The 7279-nt window shown below is 34.8% G+C and overlaps 1 pseudogene; it reads right to left on the bottom strand.

The window, feature by feature from the left end:
* Nucleotides 1-6275: 6275 nt before the first annotated feature.
* On the bottom strand, nucleotides 6276-6695 carry LOC131653284 (nuclear transcription factor Y subunit B-4-like; annotated as a pseudogene).
* Nucleotides 6696-7279: the final 584 nt, after the last annotated feature.

Here is a 7279-nt window from a genome sequence, read left to right as displayed (position 1 = left end):
GTGCTTCGCCACAAAACAAAAGAATTTTCAATCGAGAGTCTGACTACTCGCCTATGAATTGAAGAGGAAGCTCGGAGACAAGATCGGAAAGATGAAGTCTTAGTTGTTTATAACAACAAAAAGAGATTCGATGCGGTTCTGAAGCCTATTGGCAAACCATTAAAGAATCAGAACCGCGATGCTGTGAACCGGATTAAGAATGGGAATCCCTCTAGGACCCCATCTACTCCATTTGCTAGGCAGCAACCACCACCTCAAATAAATGACGCTCCGGTTTTCACTTGCTACAATTGTGGAAAACCGGGTCATATGGCAAAAAAAATGTAAGAGCAGGCCTAAACCTGTTGCTGGCTCAAATGCTCAGATTAACATGACTGATGAGCCATTTGTTGCTATGATCACTGAAGTCAACATGGTTGGTGGAAGTGATGGTTGGTGGATAGACATTGGCGCCTCTCGTCATGTCTGCTATGATTGTGCTATGTTTAAGACATACATTAATGCTGAAGATAAGAAAGTGTTGTTGGGAGATGCTCACACCACTAATGTTGCTGGAATTTGAGATGTTGAGCTGAAATTCACCTCAGGAAAGAGTTTCATCTTGAAGGACGTCATGCACGTTCCTGAAATTAGGAAGAATCTTGTTTCTGGTTTTCTTTTAAATAAAGCAGGATTTAGTCAAACTATAGGGGCAGATTTGTACACCATCACTAAGAATGGTATTTTTGTTGGAAAAGGGTACACCGTTGATGGAATGTTTAAGTTGAATGTTGATTTGAATAAAATTTCTCCTTCCGTTTACTCTTTGTGTGATTTAAATATTTGGCATGCTAGACTTTGTCACGTTAATAAGCGAGTTATTTCTAATGCAACCAACTTAGGCTTAATCCCTAAATTAAATGTCAATGATTCAAATAAATGTGAATATTGTAGTCAAGCTAACTAAGACCTCGCATAAATCAATTATTAAAGAATCTAATCTCCTAGATCTTATACACTCTGATATATGTGAATTAGATGGAACTTCAACTAGAAATAGTAAACGTTATTTTATCACTTTTATTGACGATTTCTCTGATTACACTTATGTATATTTAATGAAGAATAAACGTGAAGCGCTTGATATGTTTAAGATGTATGTGACTGAAATTGAGAATCGGTTTAGTAAGAAGATTAAGGGACTTCGTAGTGATAGGGGAACTGAATACGATTCTGGGTTATTCAACGATTTTTATGTTAATCATGGAATTATACATGAAACGACTGCTCCATATTCTCCTGAAATGAATGGTAAAGCAGAAAGAAAGAATATAACTTTTACCGAACTTGTTGTTGCAATAATGATGAATTCTGGTGCTGCACCTCACTAGTGGGGGAAATTTTATTGGCTGTTTGCTATGTCCTGAATAGAATACCCAAGTCAAAAAATAAGATATCACCTTATGAGATATTAAAGAAAAGACAACCAAACTTGTCTTATTTGAGAACTTGGGGCTGTCTGGCTTATGTCAGAATTCCGGATCCGAAACGAGTTAAACTCACTAGTAGAGCATACAAATGTTTTTTCATTGGATATGCAGCAAACAGTAAGGCATATAGGTTTTATGACCTAAATGCAAAAGTGATCATAGAATCAAATGATGTTGATTTCTATAAAGAAAAATTTCCTTTCAAATCGAGAAATAGTGGGGGCACTCAATCGAGTCACATTCATGTGATAAGAAGCACAGAAATCAATGACAATGTAGAAATAGAACTTCGACGAAGTAAAAGAGCAAGAGTCTCTAAATACTATAGGCCTGATTATGCGGCCTAAAATGTAGAAGAAGATCCCATAAATCTCAAGAAGCACTGTCATCTATGGATGCAGACTTATGGCAAGAAGCTATTAATGATGAGATAGATTCTCTGGAATTTAACAAGACCCGGCACTTAGTAGACTTGCCTCCTGGTTGAAAATCAATCGGCTGTAAATGGGTTTTGAAAAAGAAACTAAAACCTGATGGAACTATTGATAAATACAAGGCTCGCCTTGTAGCCAAGGGTTTTAGACAACAAGAAAATGTAGATTTCTTCGACACCTTCTCTCATGTCACTAGAATAACATCCATTAGGGTACTTATTTCAATTGCTTTTTTAAACGGTGACTAGAAGAAGAAATCTAAATGGAACAACCAGAAGGGTTTGTGATCCATGGACAAGAAAACAAGGTCTGTAAGTTAGATAAGTCTATGTATGGACTAAAACAAGCTCCTAAGCAATGGCATGAAAAGTTTGATAACTTAATGATATCGAATGGGTACAGAGTGAATGAAAGTGACAAATGCGTTTATTATAAATATGAGAATCGCATATGCACTATCATATGTCTATATGTAGACGATCTACTCATATTTGGGTCAAACATTTAGGTCGTTAATAATATGAAATCATTGATGTGCAACAACTTTGATATGAAAGATCTCGGAGAAGCGAGTGTGATTCTAGGTATCAATATCACAAGATCCGAACAAGGAATTTCTTTGGATCAATCGTACTATGCGGAAAAGATTTTAAAGAAATATAATTACTTTGACTGTAAACCAACGAGCACACCATACGATCCAGGCATGAAACTGTTTAAGAACATTGGTGAAAGTGTCAGACATACCGAATATGCAAGTATCATTCGCAGTCTTAGGTATGCCACTGATTGTACTAGACCGGACATTGCATATATCGTAGGATAGTTGTGCATATTTACGAGTAGACCGAGTAATGAGCATTGGAAAGCCATTGAGCGAGTCATGCGGTACCTTAAAAAAACAACGAACCTCGATTTACATTATCAGAGATTTCCCGTTGTACTTGAAGGATACAGTGATGCAAATTGAAATACCTTGTCAGATGATTCCAAAGAAACTAGTGGCTATGTATTCAACATAGCTGGAAGAGTTGTATCTTGGAAATCAAAGAAACAGACCATCCTAAATCAGTCTACAATGGAGTCTGAGATGATAGCACTAGCCACCGCTAGTGAAGAAGCAAGTTTGCTAAGATGCTTGCTATCTGAGATTCCCTTATGGGAAAAACCTATGTCAGCTGTGTTGATCCACTGCGAGAGTACCGCGGTTATTGCAAATATTGGGAACCGTTATTATAATGGTAAAATACGTCAAATTAGAAGAAAGCACATCACTGTTAGAGACTGTATCTCTAAAGGAGCTGTAAGAATGGATTATGTACGCACTGATGAAAATTTAGCAGATCCTTTGACGAAAGGATTAGCTAGAGAGAAAGTCTATAATACATTATATAAGATGAGACTAATGCCTAAGAATACACCTTAAGAAAAGGTTGTGTGCGGGTCTGATGTCTGAGATAGAATTCAAGACAATAGTGTCACTCTTGTTGAATCAGAATCTTACTTGTTACGCAAAGGTTCAAGTCGTAGACACCTTTGCTTATACGCAATCTTAAAAACGTTTGACGTACTTCTAAAAATCACCTTTTAAATTCAAGAGGGGGATTGTTGGAGTACTTGGAATGATGATAATTTGGAGGAGTTGGAATGATTTATTGACATTAAATGAGCAATAAATGAGCACAATTAAGAACTAATATTGAGATGAATTTGAAAAGATTCATTTTAGTCCCACATTGGAGGGAACATAAATATTAGTAGTGTGTATATATTACAACTTGGACAATTGTTGTTGGGCCCAAGGGCACCTACAATTTTGTAAAGGATTGAAGACACACCAATATGCCAAGAAGACACACACGCGCGCGCCGCCGCCGCCGTCCGTTCGGCCGGCCGGCTCGGCTCGGTCCGGTCTACATGAATTAATTTTTTGAAACCCGAATTAGTGGAAATTAATTATCATTAATTAATTAATTCGGTGAAAAAATTAAATGCTATCATTTAATAGTAGGAAATTAATTAAAATGTAATATTAATTGATTACGAAATGATGATGTGTCCTCTAAGACCAAGTCGTAACTTATATTTTGACTAGGTGATGATGTGTCCTCTAAGACCAAGTCGTAACTTATATTTTGACTAGGTTTGCTTGCCCTCCAAGAGTCATTCGTGACTTGCGGATCAAGTGAAAAAACGGCTAGTTTGATTGGGCCGGTTCCACTCTCCCACGATTCTCTTCCACGATATTTTCTCTCTCTTAGTTGAATCATTTGCCTATAAATAGAATGCTCCAGTTCGTTTCCAAAGCACTCCAGAATTCACATTTCGAATTCTTTCTTCTCTCTCTACTCTGCTTCATCTCTAAAAAAAATTTCTCATTTTCAACTGGATTTCTTCCAGATACTACGACTGATTCTTATATCATCTTTGAAGGTGTATCACTTCGACCGATTCATCACAAGTGCAATTGTGAATCGTATTTCTTGAACGAACTGTTTTATCCTGGAGGCATCGTGGGTATTTAAGAGTTGCTTTGCATAATTTTGGCAGTACCACAAAACGTCTTAAAGAAAGTATACCGATCCGCGACTTAGTCAATAATTTCTTCCGTGACATTATTTTCTAAAACCGAAAAACAACATTCTCTCTATACACTGTATAGCATATATTTATATATAAAACTTTTGCTCTTTAGTAGTGGAAAGCTAGTTCTGAACAAGACCTCTGAACTCATCTTTACCAGTGTATGCGTGTGTAGCTTGTCAGAGAGACAGAAGAGAGTTTAGTTGAGAAGTGGTCCCAATTTTCCAATACATAGAGGAAACGCTGAAACCCAGCCCTAACTCTGACAGAAATTCAAACTGAGAATTAATGACTTTGCTGTCCTAATATTTCATCTGAATTAAGAATGCAAGCATATGCTTGAAATTTGATTGGATTATCACGGTTAATTATGCAAATTAAACAAAACGAGATAGTGGTCCCCGTTTTTAGGGTTATGAAACCAAAATTTTCGTACATATATGTCTATTTATTAATACAACTTTTCATTCTTAATTTATTATATACTTGTATTTTGATTGCAAACTGTGTATGGTTTTCTGCAGATAAACCTCATTGAGGCAAGGACTATATTAACAGCATGGCACATGTGTAGTAATTATTAGTTAACTTGGGAGAGGTCACAAGCATAATCAAACACATGTCATCATGTTTTTCTTTTCATTATTCATATTGGTGTTCTATTCCTTTGGAATGTTTGCAATCTATATCACTGTTTGATTTTATTGTAACGGGTTACAATACAGTTTGCTGTACTCCCAATGTTATAAATTAATTTACTTTCATATGGTAACAAAAACTTATACATTAATTTAGAGAAGAAACACTTGAAGATATCTTTAAAAAAAAAAAGCTATGGAAAAAGCTTAAGAAAAATGTCATAACTTGTTTGATGAGAATCTTTTGAAAACAGACTCAAACAGTCTCATAAAACTTATACACATAAGTAAGTTCATATAAGCAATCGAAACAGACCTTAACTACATCATGATTTATTTGATTGATGAGGAGTGACATTAACTTCTATAAGAAGGTAGTAAATGTGTCTCATTTATTGGATGGTATTAAAGATGGTTTTGATCATGGTTAGAGAGGATAGAAAAAAAAACTGTGTTTTCAGTTATTGGTGAATTAGTCCATTGTCATCTCTCTTAGTGTATGAAATTCTATCTGTAATGAGTTTTGAGTGCTCAGCTGGTGGTACTCCTTTCAATTCATTTGCTCATCAAGAAAAAAATATATAAATCAGAGACAAAACTAAGCTTAAAAGAGAGGTAGAATTTCATCATAAACTGATTTGTCCATTCATCTATTCGAAACATGGCAAAATTTGAACAATATTAATAAGAATTTTTTTTCCTTGTAGAAGTGATATTAATAAGCTGGATCTAGAAAGTAGAAAGTAGAAACTGACAAAATTTACCAACCCTTATTAAAATTTCCTAACTTGATGATAATCATATTTTTCTATAATTACAATAATCTTCAGAATAATCTTGTGGACTTATAACAAGACTTAATTTCCACTGTACTAGCAGATATATTTTATATTGATAGCTATACTAATTAATTACCCAGTGCATATTCTTTATAGTTTATACCATAAGAAGCTCAATACAGTGATACAATTACTTCAAAACAAAAACAAAAAAACAAAAAATAAAATTAATACAGTTGATACAATATATAAATATATTCAAGAAGAAAGAAAGGAAAGGAACCAGATATATATAATTTGCAAGTTAATTAATTAAGTACCTCACAACATCCAACAAAATTAGAAATGTTCTTTGTTGCTGAGATTCCATCTTCAGAAAAGAAAAAGAAAGGAAAGGAACCCTAGTTTAGAAAAATCATGGATTTGACGAGTTCATGGATTTGTTGAATCTTGTTGAAACTTGTCTTTTGCGGTTTCAAGTTTGTTCTGATTGATTTTAACAAGTTCAGCTTGTCTGAATTTATACAAGTACCTTCCAATGGCTTCAGCGTAGTTGTCAAACCCTAACGAACACAGAGCCCAACAGATGTCATCTCCACTAACTGTCTTTCGATTCTCTTTGTGACACTTGTCGGATGCTTCACCTGTCACGAAACTTATGAACTCTGTCGCACACTCTTGCATCAGTTCTTTGCTTTCTTTTGAGATCTTTGCCTTTGGAGGAAGATTTTGCTTCATTATTCTACCCACATTTGCTATGGGCAGCGTTTTGTCTCCCTCGCCACCGTTCATTTCTAGCTACTATTACATTATAATCTATACTAGTGTTTTCTTTTCTGAGTGAAACCCTTGTTTTCTAGATTTTGTGGACAGGTACTTGCCTTTAATAGTTTGTCTGATTTTTACATGCGTAAGTTAATCATGTACTGTTTTGTGATACACGGTAGGAATGTCACATCACATGTAAAAATGTTTGATTTTAGCTCATGAAAGTGACATCGTGTTGTTTTATAGTTTTGAAAAAATTGCTATAGAAGAAATTATCGAGTCTAGTCGTAAATTAGGTCATTCTCTTTAAAATGTTTTGCAACACTATTCAAAGTTCTATAAAGCAATTACTCAACCACGACGTATCTAGGATAAAATATCACAATTCTATATTGTACGATTACTACTTGTACGATGGATAATTGGTATACAAATACACCCTTTGATTCTATAATTTATAAAGACCAGTCAAACATGGTATAAATCTTACTCATTGTATCTGAAATAGTAATTTCTCAAACAAAGAGAAATTCAAATAACTCCCCAAAAAATTTCATTAATGGTCATTTGACCACTCAAATTGATTTCTCAAACAAAGAGAACTTCAA

This window comes from Vicia villosa, linkage group LG1, assembly GCF_029867415.1.
Source record: "Vicia villosa cultivar HV-30 ecotype Madison, WI linkage group LG1, Vvil1.0, whole genome shotgun sequence".
NCBI lineage: Eukaryota > Viridiplantae > Streptophyta > Magnoliopsida > Fabales > Fabaceae > Vicia > Vicia villosa.
The sequence above is the reverse complement of the archived record's forward strand: the minus strand, read 5'-3'. Positions and strand labels throughout refer to the sequence as shown.